This window comes from Vicia villosa, unplaced genomic scaffold (assembly GCF_029867415.1).
Source record: "Vicia villosa cultivar HV-30 ecotype Madison, WI unplaced genomic scaffold, Vvil1.0 ctg.000233F_1_1, whole genome shotgun sequence".
Lineage (NCBI taxonomy): Eukaryota > Viridiplantae > Streptophyta > Magnoliopsida > Fabales > Fabaceae > Vicia > Vicia villosa.
In genome coordinates this window covers 1087704-1102817 of record NW_026705088.1, presented here as the reverse complement: position 1 = coordinate 1102817, position 15114 = coordinate 1087704, and positions in this window count along the sequence as shown.

Here is a 15114-nt window from a genome sequence, read left to right as displayed (position 1 = left end):
TAAGGTAAAAGAACTGTATCCTTAGAGATTGTATCTCTAAAAGAGCTATAAGAGTAGATCATGTATACAGTGATGAAAATTTAGCCGATCCTTTGACGAAAACATTAGCTTGAGAGAAAGTCCATAATACATCCAATAAGATGGTACTAATGGCTAAAGTGAGTTTCTCATGATGGTTACCCGACCTAATAGACTAGAGATTTCAAGAAATATTTTCAAAGGGTAATAAAATTGTGATTAATATAAGATGACCATGCTAGTACAAATAAGAGATGCATGAATTCGAAAGCTATAAGAGGATGAGATGATATAAAATATCAATAAGATATATACTCTATATGAGGGAGTGCAATGCTATAGGAGTACTCTATAGAATCACTTGTGTGATTGTGGAACTTAGGATAATTCGTATGGAATTTCAAGACATAATTCCTAGAGCCTTCACTAAACTGGGATAGAAGTGCAGGACCATTAAAACACGAGCTTATTAAAATAAACCTTAAGAAAAGGTTGTGTGCGATTTTGATATTTGAGATAGAGTTTAAGACAATTTTGTCACTCTTATTGAATCACAATCCTACTTGTTACGCAAAGATTTAAGTCGTATGTACACCTTTATTGATGCAAAATCTTAGAAAGGTTTGACATTACTTTTGAAACATTTTTTAAATTCAAGTGGAGGAGTGTTAGAACATGACGATGTTCTAATATAGAGATGAATTTAAAAAAATCCTTAAGTCCAACATTATTCAAAAAATAGGTGTGTTTGGGTGTTAATTGAAAAAACTCCTTAGTTCTATATTACTTAGATTAAATATATCGGCTAGCTTAGTTTGTTATAAAAGAAAAACACATGTTTCTTTCCAAAACACACAAAAAGTTTCTTTTTAGTTTTTCCTTCTTCACTCTCACTACTCTGGTGTTTTTCGAGTTGTCGAAGTGCCAATTTCTCCCTCTTTCTTTCTACTCGTTGAATTTTTCGAGTATTTTTTTGATTTCTCTTTAGAAAACTATTTGAATTTCTCATTGTTTTAGAAATTATCAAGTATTTTTAGTTTTCTTTGGAGAATTATTTGAATTTATCCTTAAAACTCATTTTTATGGGAACTGTCGCAACCTATGTGTCGTAAAACTCATTTTTTCTTGTAGTGCTTGTTTGAGAAATTATTTTGAGTGGTCAAATGATCATTATTGAATTCTCTTTGGAGAATTATGTGAATTTCTCATCGTTTGCGAAATTATTATGACTGGTCTTTATACCAAACACAACGAGAGATATTTATATCTTTTTCGAGTGGTCATTGTACCATCAAAGGGTATATTTCTAGACCATTTATCTACTGTACAAGTTATGATTATACAATATATAACTGAAATATTTTATCCTTGAGGCATTTTGGTTGATTGAATGCTTTGCACAATTTTAAGAAATATTGTGAAACGTCTTAAAGAGAGCGACCTAGTCTGCAATTCGGTCATGTTATTTCTTTAGTGGCAATTTCCAAAATATCAAATAACAATTAATTAAGGTTGAAAGTATACTAGTTTTGAAGTGGTTGTGAAATTCCTAGTTGGATCTCAATTGTTATGGATGAATGTTTTTATTGATTTTAAAAGATAATTTAATAAACCTCGTTTCCTTAAGTGGAAGATGTAAAAACTAGAGTCATAAAAAAATTTAGCTATGTATTTTATTGAAAATAGAATTGCAATAAAGAGAAGTTAGTTATAGTTAGAAGATTGTTGTAATAATTTGTTTTCTTATAGAAAATGATAATTTCATGTTTTTTATGTAGAAAATGGGTCGTAGTTGAATGTATGACAAAGTAAACTCCAATAGGTTTGTTTTGAAAGATGTATTTGCTAGTGGAGTTGAAGATTTTGTCAATGAAGATATGAAACGACCATAATTTTAAATAAGGGAGGGATGAGGCACCCGTGTGTAAAATGTGTTTGCATTGGCTTGAAGAAGTATAGTGAGGTCAAACATCACTTGTACCAACATAGTTTTTTTTGCCAAACTATTATATATAGACTGAACATGGACAAAAGAATTGGAATATGGACCCTGATATGATTAATCTAATAGTGGTTGGAATGCTGGTGGCGATACTTTGGGTGACGAAGAACAATTTGATGAAATGAATGAAATGGTATATAATGTTATTATGCCATTTGTCAATAAAGTGGTGAAGACTTGAAGTGGCGAAGGTAAATTAGGAATATGAGCTCCCACACTTCTTTTATGCATATCGAACCACACCTCATACAACAATCGGAGATAATCATTTTCAAGTGGCTTACAAGACTAAAGTCATCATCCCTGTCAAAGTAGAAAAGCTTAGGTGGAGAAAGATGCACCTCTTGTCAGAAAATGATAATGCCAAAGCAATCAAAGATGAGTTATACTTCCTAGAAGAGAGAAAGACATCCACGTCTCTCATGAGAGTCGTTATCAAGCAGACAACTCCATCCAAATACAACTAGCAAGTCTGACCCCAAAAATTTAAACTTGAGGATATTGCATTAAGAAAGGAAGAATTCAGAGGAAATAATGTTAGAGACGGGAAACTCACACCCAATTAGGAAGGTTCGTATAAGATTAAGACCAACACAGGAAGTAGAGCCTACACTCTAGAGACTTTAATCGGGGAACCAATCCCATGAATGTGAAATGCTGTAAAACACAAACGATATTTTAGCTAAGTATTCTAATGTTTACCTAGGCCTAGTTATGTAATATTTTGATATGAGTAACACAATGTTATTTGTTGAAATTTTGTTAATTTCTATTAAGTAAATCAAAGTAAGAAGTTATTATGGCGCACTAAGCCACATTTGGCGCACACCCCTTTTGGTAACTAGTCACTCCATATCATAGGTAGTGGAGCCCAATATACGTTGACCTTAAATCGAGCTTAAACCTGTGGCCAGGGAAGGGGTGAGATCTTTGTTTAGGCATAGTCCCTAGCGATGTCAAATCTTACGCTAGTTCCCAACAATGGAATGGGTAAGGAAGAGACACAACCATAAAAAAGTAGATATACAATGAAACAAAGTTATAGACGGGTAAATGGTGAAACAAAATCGTATATGTATAAACAATGAAACAATAACGTAGGTGTATAAACAAAGAAACACAATCGTATGTGGATAAATGATGAAACAAAATTGTAGGCGGATAAGAGATGAAATAAAATTGTAGATGGATAAATAATGGAACAAAATCGTAGGCAAAAAAGAGATGAAACAAAATCATGGGCGATCAAAATGGTGAAATTAGAGAATGAACCTAAAGCACCAAACAATAAAAGTAAATAAATTACCAAGGAAAGAAAAATCATGTTCAAAGAAAAATCATTACAAAGCCTCAACGACACTAAATGCACAATTACGCAATCAAAATACTACAAATTTATATCCCAATTTCTTTAATATCACTAACAATATATCTTACAATAACCACCTTCTAAAGGGCTCATCTTCTCTCAAGGAACCTGAATACTCGATCCTAACACCTCTAACTAGTCAGAAGCGCTCTTAAAGGCGTCATAGATAGCCTTGAGGCTTTCATCAATGGCTTCATCGTGTTTTATCTTCAATGCCTCCATCTCCCCCTAATGGGACTCCAACTCCTCAGACCATGGTTCCTTTATATTTTTCAAGGTTTCCTTAGTTTCAGTTACATGGAAGGACAACATCATCGTGGAAGTCATTTCTTTTTAAAGAGCATTTTCTTTAACCTCTAAAGACAATTATGGAGACGCCACCTTAGCAGCCATTTCAAAAGGAGATACATGGATGTCCACCTCCTTTTAAAATTGGACGACCTCTTCACTTCCTTTTAAAGCTCAAAAACTCTCCCTTGAAGTTGGGTTCATTCATAGGAAACAATGTCATACTTACCCTTCCATTTCCCTATCTCTTTAGAATGGTTGTTCAGGGAAAGCGCTACTCCACAAACAACAGCTGGAAAAGCTGTCAAAGAAGCACCTCAAAACATATGGAAGGTCTTTTATACAATCATCTCTAACTTACTCGTGTTATATAGGCTATAATAAGCAAGATCTAGTTCAGATATGTACCTATGTACTTCTTAGGAGGTGAAAAGTACCCAGTATGAGTGAGTGGTGACAAAATTGGAAGGAGAACGAGTATTTTTGGTGTCAGGAAGGACGATTAGTGTGGAGGTAGGACAAAAGGGCTTAGACCTTTTTCCTCACATTTCTTCATAGATGGGACCTTTGTCCTGATCTAGATTGTTGTTATCCCCGAGCATATAAGTAGACCGATCATTGGATTTTTTTTCTCTTCTTTTCGAATGACAATTGGTCTTGCTCAAGGTAAGCTAGTAGGGTTTGGGAAGCAAGTGAGACCCTAATATTAACTGGGAGATTTTACATCACCACACCCTCCTGAGTTGGGAGAGTAGGTGTTTGAAGTACGTCTATCGCCCTTATGGCCTTCTTCCTCGTGAAAGGATTCCTACAGACAGCATCTTATCTGTAGAAAAGAGCAAGGATAATATCATTAAGAAACTATAAGAAAAACAAAAAAATATTCCATAAAATTAAAGTTTATCTCCTCACAAATGTGTTTCCCATTTCCTGCACAGTAGTCGCCACCATAACTTCCTAAGTATCGATATACTGTCAGTTTCTCATCGAGAGGAACACGTTAAAAGTGCTAGATTCTTCACCATAGCTCAAGCGCTCCCAGTAGGCCATCAAATCTCCTTTCATCAACTCTTCCTTTTAGGTCACCAAATTAGAAGGAACAATATGAGTGTTTGAATCTTGACTGGAGAGGTTTTGGACTTGACATTTTTGGATCCTATCCTAGCAAATTGCCGGCTCAAAAATAAGGGACGAGTGGAGAAGGCTTAATGATTATTCAGAACATCGAATGAGCACCTAGGGTCAAGGGGGTCACTAGAAAGTAAAGATCCTTAAAAAAATTCCAACTACCAAGATAAATGTGGAGTACTATTTTTTAATTGACACAACGAGCACTACAACAAATAATACTTTTCATGACAAAGCTTTCACGTCGTCCTGAAAAAAACGAGGTTATATATATATGACACCTCCCAGCTAATGCACTTTATGTTTTTATTTATTAACAACTATAAAGTAAATGAGTTAACCCTTCGATTTCTTTGATAAACTGATGAATAAAATAATTAGATTTTACTATAAAAGACTCGCTGAACAGATTTTACCTTAATACTATCTTATTTGTAGCCGCCCCACCGTCGAATACATCATTTTTTAGGATGAATTGCAAAACTGAAAAAAATGTTCTTTTACCTTGAACAAAATATTTTTCCAGCTTTGGAAATCCATCTCAAACAATGGTGTTGTTGTTGTTATTGCTTTTTAAGATTTTAAACCACTATGATTTATTCCTAAAAGTCTTTACTAATGGATTGCAAGTGCTGAAAAAACATTTTCCTTTCTATGATGCACACACCTGATTAGCAATTGGATGCATTCCAAGTATGCATCAACAATCTTGGTGAAGGCATGTCTGGCATTTAAGACGGATCTCCACCACCTTGTGTGGGACTTGGACATGCTGCATTTTTGATATTCTCGATAAACAATCTTGATGTTTTATGAAGTTTTGTTGCATACAATGTATTTTTGATATTCTGGGTAAACAACGTAACCATTTAAAAAAATACTCTAACCCCTCGATTTGGTTTAAAATCGAGGGGTTAGAGTGAAATAAAAAAAATCAAAAAATGGTTACATTGTTTACCCATAATATTACAAATACATTGTATGCAACAAATATTTTATGCGACCTGCTCATGTTGTAATTTTAATATTATGGGTACACAATTTGATATTTTGCGAAGATTTATTTCATACAATGTATTTTTAATATTCTGGATAAATAATGTAACCATTTTTGGAAAAAAAATTATTTTACTCTAACCCCTCGATTTTATTGAAAACCGAGATGATAGTTAAGTGTTTCTTTCACTATTTTTATTCAACAACCTTAAACAAATCTTTGACGTCCATATAAAGGTTATCAATGCTCAAGAATCCACCATTATTGATCTCCGTGAAACCTAAGAGACATCCATTATATAAGTTCTCTTATGATATTGGAAATCTAAATGAAACATATGAAGCGCTTGAAACATAAGGAAACTAGAAAAAGTTCTCTTCGTTGGATTGCAAGAGCAGAAAATCAACTGGATTTAAGGTTTTTTCTATTAAATTTTTATTTATACCGAAAATATTTTTGATTATTGATATTAATTATCTTACCCAATTTTTTCACCAGAAACAAATTCATGCAAGATCCATAAAGAAGATCCTTTAACAAACTCTTTTGTTTTGTTTTGAGAAAAGAGGTTCCCAGTATTTGATCGTGCCCAGAATATCAAGGAATTGAAGATCCAACAGATGATCTTCATAAACAATAATTGTAATATTCTTTGTAAACACTGTAACGTGTTTTATTAAAAAAAACTAATGACCCCTCAATTTTTATGATAAATGAGATAAAAAAGGCATTAGTTTTTGTAAATAATAAAAGTGCAGAAACTGGGGTTCGAATCCATGCCATAATAAACTTTTACCTCGGTGTTTTAAAAACTGAGGTGTTAAGTCATTACTTTTCATTACGCCCTTCGTTACCTCGATTCTTTTGCAGAGGTAAAATGTATTCCGCGTCCGAAGTTAGAAGCACTTTTGTAGTAGTGGAGACCAGAAGTACGGTTATCCACTCATTAATCATTTTTAGTAGACTCGTATGCACTCTAGTTGAAGAGTTACTAAAGGGTTTTTGACCGTCTTCAACATAACCCACACCGGACCCAAAACTATCGCTAAGCACGATAAGATTGGGACCGGATCAATTAACCTATATTAGGCCTTCATTTGGAATATTTGGGTTTTCAATCCTAGTGGTTGATGAAGAGACACTACCATCAAGTTTGTTTATCATGTTTGCAAGTATATACCCCATGTTAGCCATTATAAGAATGAAGGAGTAAAAAAAACAACAAAGTACAAGAAAAAGGATGAGAAATGGTACTCGAGTAACCTAAGGGAACCGCCACGTCCTAGCCTATGAATCTAGGGTCACGTGTAAAGAAATCATGTGAAACGTCTCAATGACGAGACTAGAATTTAATACACATGTTCCATAAAACTCTTCTACTTTTCTACGTAAATATACTGACGTAGAGGACTCGACCCAATTTTCCGAAAGCCTTTTTGTACTTTACGCCATGACAAGCTTTGGAGGAAATTGTTCTAAGTCGGTCAGAGACCCAATACTGCACAAGCTCAATCACTATCCACTATATATAAACTACCACATATGAAACCTACTCATTTTCATTCACTTAGTAACTTAGAAGTTGAAGTGTTATTCGTTGGATCCTTGAAGTAGCTTTCAAATGACGTATAAGCTACAATGTAGGCTTAGAGAATGTTCATTTGCTGAGATATTGGGCCCGTTTGTTTTGACTTTTTTTTAAAATGATTTTTATAGTGTTATAAATTTTGTGAAAAATTTTTTTACAAAGAAACTTTTTATAAAAGCTTCAAATAAAAATTTTGTTTAAATAGTTAATCTTAAAATGTGATTTTAGGTGTTTCATCTATTTATGGGAAAAAAATTGAATATCAAAATTTCAAAAAATCACTTAATTTTGAAGCTATTTCAAATAGATTTTCATAAAAATCATTTTTGAAATACAACTTTTTGAAAAAATTATGATTTTGACTAAGTTTTGGTCTTCAATTATGTATGTTTATGTTATAGGATGTCAAATTAAGTGTTTCATTTTAGAAAAAACGAATATAACAATACTTGTAATATTTTGAAAAACGGTTTTAGAAAATCTATTTTCAGAAATACAAAGAAAAATAATAATTTTTTTAAAGCTGAAACAAACTGGTCCATTGTATACTTACCGAAAGAAAGGAATTGTAAGTAAGAAAAGGAATAATTTTCATGGATTGGCTTCCACCAATTGAAGTTTCATTTATTTTGTAAGTGAGAGCACATAAAAATTACTCTAATCTTCATGTTAATCTTGCAGGTCCACTTATGCACTACCTTATTGCAATCCACACCAACACATTAAGATTCTATCTTATCAATTCACCAATAATTTTAGTTTTCTAACGGAATAGTATAAAAGTGGAAAAATTCAATTGAACCCTCACCTTAAAAAAAATTAACAACTAATTAAATTATTACAATATTAATTAATTAAATATATTTTTATTTAACTGATATGATAGAAACTAACCTTGTTGCTAGCAAAAGTATACTTTTACTTTTTTTATTTAACTAGTATTGTAGAAATATTATTGCATTATTAATTAATTGATTAAATGTTGTTATTTATCTAATAGAATAATGTTATAAATATCGTAATATAAAAATAGATATCAATTAAAATGTTTTTATGAATAAAAAATAAGATATGTTTGAGTAATATAGATATTATAAAATAAAATTAATAATAAATTAAAATTAATATATACTGTTAAGAGTCTCACATCTGATAATATATGGTCTAAACATGTGTTTATAAGTAGGAGGCAATCCTAACCCTACAAGCTGGGATCTAGAGTCTACTAAGAGGAAATTTTTCGCCGTGTTTTACCCGGTTGACCTACTATCTTCCGGTGAGAATTTTCCTTCTGCAAACTGTGTCATCATTCCTGTTAGTCTATTTTTTTCCGGCGAGTACCTTGTTACTATTCACCAGCGCGTCACTGTTCACTATGCAGTCATTGATCATCGCCAAACTGTTCATCGCTGACGTTACTGTTCACAAAAACAAAAATTTTCCACTCGGTTTTGTCCCCTGATCACAGCTCCGGTCTTTGTTTTTTCTACCGACTCACGAAAATCTGCCCTTCATTTCAAACAGCCTCATTCTTGTTAACTTGAAGATATGGGAGACGCTAATTCTGTCTTGTTTACTAAAGTTCCTCTCATCCCATGTAAAAAACTAACAGGATCAACCAACTATAATATATGGGCTCGTGCTGTCGATTTGTGGTTTCGCGGTCAGGGATATGAAGAGCACCTAACCATAAAATTGACTGTCGTTGCAGCCGACAAACTCGCTAAATGGAAGAAAACTAATGCCTCTTTGTGTACCGTGTTGAGGTTTTCCATAGCACCTAACCTCCAAGCACAATATCAAGCCTTCTCCACTTGTTACTAGGTATGAGAAAAGGCCAATAAAGTCTTTTCCAACGATGTTCACTCTTTATACAGTGTCATCCACAAACTCAACACACTAAAGTTGGAAAATATGGATGTGCAAGCTTATTTGAGTAAGCTTGATGCCTTGAAAGCAAGTTACGCAACCCTCGTGCCAAAGAATAGAGTAAATATTTCATGGTCATGGCACTTAAAGAACTAGCATCTGAACTCGAATTCGTCCGTAACCATATTTTATCAGGTACTACTGTTCCTAACTATGATACAGTTAGTAAACAACTGTTGCGCTTGGCTACACCTCATGCGTTTGGCCCGGTTTCCCCTCCATCAATTATTGCTCCAACACCAGGTGACACTGTTGCCCTTACATCTCTTGGAAACAATCAAAATCTCATTCGGGGAAGGTCATCTAACTCCAAACCTCGTCCCAAGTGTGACCATTGTAACCGGCTTGGGCACACTATCGATCGTTGTTGGAAGTTGTATGGAAGACCTCCACGCCAGGTAAAAGCAACTCAAATTGATTATCTAGATACTATGCGGACTTCACCTTCACTTCATAATCTTACGCCAAGCTACGTCGATTTTCTCAAGTGGTGTAAAACTAATCAAATCTCTGGTTCCACGGCTTCGGTTGCACACACTGGTAATTCATCTATTTTCTTCTCTCCATCATCTCCTTTTGGTCCTTGGGTCCTCAATTCTGGAGCGTCTGATTATGTTTCCGGTAATAAAGGTGTTATCTCTTCCCTATTTACATCTTGTCCTTATACACCCCAACAAAATGGGGTAGCCGGACCTAAAAATTGGAATCTCGTAGAAACCACTCGGACCCTACTTCTCCATGATAATGTTTCTCTCCAGTTTTTGGGGGATGCGTGAAGGATAGAAAAACACTTAGAAAGGGGGGGTTTGAATAAGTGTAGTCTTAAAAACTTGAACGATAAAAACAAATTGCGCAGTTATTTTTATCCTGGTTCGTTGTTAACTAAACTACTCCAGTCCACCCCCACGGAGTGATTTACCTCACCTGAGGATTTAATCTACTAATCGCAACAGATTACAATGGTTTTCCACTTAGCCCACGACTAAGTCTTCTAGAGTATCCTGATCACAACTTGATCACTCCAGGAACAAATGCTTAGACACAAGCTAAGACTTTCTTAGAGTATCCTGACCATCACGTGATCACTCTAATTACAACTGCTTAGACACAAGCTAAGACTTCCTAGAGTATCCTGATCAACACTTGATCACTCTAGTTACTTACAAATTAATGTAATCAAATCTAAGAGTATTACAAATGCTTCTGAAAAGCTATAATCACAACAGTGATATTTCTCTTAACGTTTAAGCTTAATCTCACTAATATATTACAACAACAATGTAGTGAGCTTTGATGAAGATGAAGTTTCTGAGCTTTTGATTTGAACAGCGTTTCAGCAAGTTTTTCAGAATAATTTCGTTCAGGATCGTTAACGTTGCTTCTCATCAGAACTTCATATTTATAGGCACTTGAGAAGATGACTGTTGGGAGCATTTAATGCTTTGCGTGTTCCGTACAGCATTGCATTTAATGTTTCACGCTTTTGTCAACTACCTCGAGCCTTGTTCACGCTGTGTCTACTGACGTTTCCTTTAATAGCTTCCAACGTTCCTTTTGTCAGTCAGCGTAGCCTGCCACCTGTACTTTCGTCTGATCTGATGTTTGTTAATACAACGTTTGAATATCATCAGAGTCAAACAACTTGGTGCATAGCATCTTCTTGTCTTCTGACCTTGAAGTGCTTCTGAGCGTGATACCATGAGAACTTCAGTGCTTCTGCTTCTGATCTCAAGTTCTTCTGATGCTTCCATAGACCCATGTTCTGATTCTGCCTTGACCATCTTCTGATGTCTTGCCAGACCATGTTCTGATGTTGCATGCTGAACCTTCTGAGACAAAGCTTCTGAGCGCTGATTTGTGCATACTCTTTATATATTTCCTGAAAGGGAAATTGCATAGGATTAGAGTACCACATTAACTTGAGCAAAATTCATATACATTGTTATCATCAAAACTAAGAATATTGATCAGAACAAATCTTGTTCTAACAATCTCCCCCTTTTTGATGATGACAAAAACATATATAAATGATATGAATTTGCGATCAGAAAGAGCAGACGGCTAAAGACAATTACACAGCTATAGCATAAGCATGTGAATATGTCTCCCCCTGAGATTAACAATCTCCCCCTGAGATGAATAATCTCCCCCTGAAATTAATACTAGAAGAATTTTAATGATAAAAGACTTCCCTGAGTATTTCAGTAGAGACGTTCACAGTGCTTGATCTTCAGAACATTCATGACTTCTGATTTCTGCTTCCATAGGACAGCTTCAGAACATTGAATTTCTTTAGATCCTCAGAACATTCACAACTTCTGATTCCTGCTTCCATCGGACAGCTTCAAAACTTGAATTTCTTTGATCTTCAGAACATTCACAGCTTCTGACTTCTGCTTCCATCGGACAGCTTCAGAACTTGAATTTCTTTAGATCTTCAGAACATCCACAGCTTTTGATTCTTGCTTCCATTTGGACAGCTTCAGAGCTTGAATTTCTTCTTTCATCACTTCATGCTAGATTGTATCAGAACATTGTTGAATGTACCAGAGCATCATCAGAGCATCTCTACATCCTGAAATGTTACAGAACAAAACTAAACGACAAAAGTCAGCATGAATGAGTCAGAACATAGAATATGTTTCATAACACATAATATGTATCAGAGCCATATGGTATGTGTCAGAACACATAGACATAATGTTTCAGATCATATTCTATCATCAGAATATCTGAACATTCTTCCTTCTTGCTTCTGCTTCTGCTTCTAAAGCTTCATAGCACTCAGCTTGCTTCAAGAATCCAAGAGCTTGATTCATCTTGTTGCTTCTTATGTTGATCTTTAAAGAGGATCTTCAATTCCTGCAACAACACAACTTGAAGCATAGAACTTTGCAAGTTCTATTAGTAATGTGGGGCCTTTTTACCCGGTAACTGATAATATTAATCAGATCATTTATCATATATTTTCTCCCCCTTTTTGTCATAACATCAAAAACATAAAAGATTCAGATGAAAAACAAAAAGAAACACATGGAAGAAAAAGATAATTTTCATTGAAGTTTTAAGCAGACAAAAGTACAGAAGTACAAGAAGATAAGGAAGAGAAGGAAGACCAGATGCACAAAAACAGATGCAGCAAAAGCAAAAACAAAAAACAACTAAGACTCAATCTAAGATGACCCTAGCCTTGACAAGATCTTGGCCAACATCTCTTGAACCCCATTGTTGTGCTCATTCTGCTTCTCTATGAAAGCTCTAAACTCAGCATTGACTGAGCTTTGCTCATCCTGGTTCTTCTAAAGAACTTCCAGAGTCCTTGCAAGACGGGAAGGTTCATCAGAAGAAGCTTCATAGCTTCTATCCAACGGGATGGCATTGTGATCTGTAGCTTCCATTGATAGATCATTTGCAGGGATTTCCTCAACAGGAACTGATTCAGCAACATGATCTTCTACATCTGCTTCTTGCATAGAAGCATCTTCATATTTTGCAGCCGGAATCTCAGAATCTCCATTCTCAAGTGCCTGAAGAATGGCAGCTAGATTCCTAGGGGCAGAAGGACCTTCAACTTCTGGTGGGTCAACAACTTCCGGAATGACCAAGCTTGGGTCTTTCTTAGAAGGGTTTTCCCTCAGAAAGTCAAAGAGAGTCTTGAAATCCCCAAGTAGAACAGGATATTGAGGTATCCAGACCACAATCTCCCTGCAAGGGTTAGCTTCCAATGCAGCAGCTAGTCTTGCTTCTTCCAATTCATCCACAAACTGCTTCTCCTTAGCAGCAACACAATTTCTGAGAGGATGGTAGTATATACCATTATCACCCTCCAGAAGGTAACCAGGGTAACCTGGGGCAGCAGCCACTAGTCTTTTCTGTACTCCCATAGCTTCTACTTGAAAATCCTTGCGAAAGCTTTTCCCAAGATTTCTTGTAGAAACATCATCCAGACCATTTAGAAAGGCATCCTTCAGAAGGTCTAGACTGCTAATCACCTCATGTCTGAATAGTTCCAAGTAGGTATAGGGTTCAGGTTCAGGCGGATTGAAGGTGAATTTGTAGTCAGGGTAGAGAAGACAGTAGGGTTTGGATTCTCTGGTAGGTAAGGGATGGGATATAGAAGGTGGAGGTGCGGTGGATGAGGAAGAGGGGATATCTGAGAGAATGATTGATGAGGATGGGATATCAGAAAGGATAGATTGAGAAGAGGATGGAGTATTTGTAAAGGGAATTGGTGAGAAAGATTTATCTAAAGAAGTTGGGGGAAGAATACTTAGAGGTGTGGGGTTTAGAATGGGAGAGGAAAAAGATGATGGAGAAGGATTTGGTAAAGTGAAGTTTACTTTAGGTTCAGATGGGGGTGATTGGAGAGATGGTTTAGGGACAGAAGGAGGTGGAGTAAAAACCTGCCTGGAGATTTGTACAGAAGAAGCATGTGAAGATCTGGTTCTGTGAAAGGAATCTCTGATCCTTTTCTCCCTTCGTTCTTCAGAGTCCACCTTGTCAGGATCATAGGTGACCCTGAACTTCTTGGCTTTCATAACCTCATCTTCTCCGGCCTTTCTTTTTAGCCTAGCCTTTTGTTCCTTCTGATCCTTCTTCAGAAGATCAGCCTTGGACGGAAGTACTCTGCCACGGATCCAAGCAGGATCAATATCTGATTGCTTCCTAACACAATCTTCTAGGTAAAGCTTGACAACCTGATGCAGTTCTTTATGAAATAAAGAGGCAAAGCCTTCAACAGCAACTCTTCTTGACAGAATGTCAGGAAAGCTTGTGCACACAGAAGGTACATTTTGAATGAGTTCCAGTCTGAACAAATCCACACCATTGAAGATGGGACCTTGAACTACTCCAAGAAAATGAGATGCATTGAGTTTTCTGATGGAGTCCAGCACTTTGCTTTCAATCAGAATGTCTGAAATCATTCTTCCGAACGGAATAGTCGTTCTTGGAATATGAGGGTACTTCGCCCTTTCATCTTCTCTTGACTCAAAGATAGAAGTCTTCAGATTCTCAAACAGAATATGCGAGATGTTGATCTCAGTCTTTTAGGCAATGCAGAAAAGAGTATACTTGTGATCCGGACTGATGTAGGAGGAGGAGAGCATCCTCTTTCTATGGTGAAGGGAACCCAGAATAATCTCAGCCCATGCTTTATAAAATGGCCTTAAGGTGCCCGTGTTATGAGAATCAATTCCAAAAGCCAGAGAGATTTGTTTTTCAACTTTAGACCAGTCAACTGTTGCATGACGAAGACCAGACCAACCTTCTTCATCATTCAGATTGTACAGCTTCCTGATTAGCTTTTCAGTGATAACCACTTCATGCCCTAACACGAATGAAATGATGGCAGTTGGAGTAACCGTTGCATGTACCCAGAAATCCTTCACAAGTTCAGGATAAATTGGACCAACCAATCTATCAAGATATTTAGATCATCCTTGCTCAAAGATTCTTGCATCACACTTAAAGCCATTTGCTTTAAGGTTGTTGATGTCCACAGCAGATTCACATAGAACTTCCAGTTCTTCCGTGGGTATTAAGCATGTTTCCAATGGAGCATACTCATATTTGCGTAGAAGGATCTGTGTAGAAGTGAGTCTTTCTTTTGCATTTGATGAACATGAAGATGAGTTCATGATGATTATGCTTTGAGATCAAATCAAAAACTAGGGTTTGAAAACAGATGCAACGAAAGGGATGCACAAAAGAGAGAGAGAGAAAAGAAGGAGTGAAGGTGAAGCGGGTTATTTAAAAGATTTGAAAATAACGAAATCATTATGCATTTAATGAGA